General features: G+C 49.5%; 1 non-coding gene across 1 annotated transcript; it reads left to right on the top strand.

Annotated features, from left to right (window-relative positions):
* The first annotated feature begins 899 nt into the window (after positions 1–899).
* On the top strand, positions 900–982 carry TRNAL-UAA (transfer RNA leucine (anticodon UAA)). The gene has a single exon. It is a non-coding gene; the product is annotated as a tRNA-Leu (tRNA).
* Positions 983–1,243: the final 261 nt, after the last annotated feature.

The raw sequence follows: 1,243 nt of genomic DNA, 5'->3' as shown, positions 1-1,243 counted from the left end.
GGCTCGGGACGGGTGTACTGCGTGGAGTGGTCCTCACGTTGGGAGGGAGCGAGAGGGACGTCAGCAATGCCCCTCCCAAACGGAGCGGACGGCGGCGGCTCGGCGTCTGACGACGAGCTCATGGCGGCCGTCGCCACACTCGTCCACGCCGGCGAGCTCGAGGTCACACCTCGGCAGCGACGACGAATAAGGGAGGGGAGCAGGGGAGTGCGGCTGGTCCGACCAGGTGGGCTGCTGTTTTATTCCCTGACGATTTTGCAAAAAGACCCTCGTATTGCCCCGTATTGATCCTTTCCGACCGATGAGTTGGCGGTCAACACATGCGTGGACAAGTCAGTCAACTGCCAAATCAGCGCGTACGTATAAGAAATCATACATTGAACCGTATGTGAACCCTAAGATAAGTTTAGTGATCGTATTTCGAGTATTTCTAACTACGAGGACTAAATTGGCCAACCAGATAAGTATGAGTACCTCTAGTGAATTTTTCTCCTGTAGTAATATCCTCACCTACGGATCCCGCTGTTGGTAGAAACCAGCCGTAAAACCATCAACTCGAGGAGCTTTTGACGGTGCCATATCAAAAAGTGCATTTTGCTTGTAGTCGTCGGTATTTCAGACACCCGAGGCTGTACACAATGTAACATCTCATCCATCGGCCATTCGGCCTGTACCCTGAGATTGGTACAGCGCCTGATAGTTTGTTTGGACGCACACGGCAGGCAGTCCAAAAACATCCTAGGGTCAAACCCGTCCGCCGTGCAAAGGATTTCTACCTCCTTGTCGGAAGCTGCATCCGGAACGGAGTAAAATCGTTACTCACGATTTTGATCCCGTAGATCCATGACAGCATTTAGTCAAAGGTTAAATAAAATTTGGGCGGGACGTTGGCATGTTGAGCTGGTTTGCCCGAGTGGTTAAGGGGGAAGACTTAAGATCTTCTGCACATAAGTGCGCGTGGGTTCGAACCCCACAGCCAGCATTTTTTCTGAAATTCTTCTACGAATTTTTTTTTGGCAGGATCGTGGGGGTCAGCTGTGTTAAGCAAAGCATTGGCGACGCTTCGCCAAACATCAAGCTGTTTGATCTAGAAAAGAATATCAAGCTGTTGTAATAAACTCTCTAAACTATTTGTTTTGTTATAGACAGAGGGAGTATGTGTAAAGCTAAGCGCGTGTAACAAAAAACATTGTGAGGTTGCTAACCCCGCAAGCTTACATGTAAAATCGCCACTGATGCAAAG

The sequence above is a fragment of the Aegilops tauschii genome, chromosome 2, assembly GCF_002575655.3.
Source record: "Aegilops tauschii subsp. strangulata cultivar AL8/78 chromosome 2, Aet v6.0, whole genome shotgun sequence".
NCBI classification, from domain to species: domain Eukaryota; kingdom Viridiplantae; phylum Streptophyta; class Magnoliopsida; order Poales; family Poaceae; genus Aegilops; species Aegilops tauschii.
This window is presented reverse-complemented; position numbering and strand designations above follow the sequence as displayed.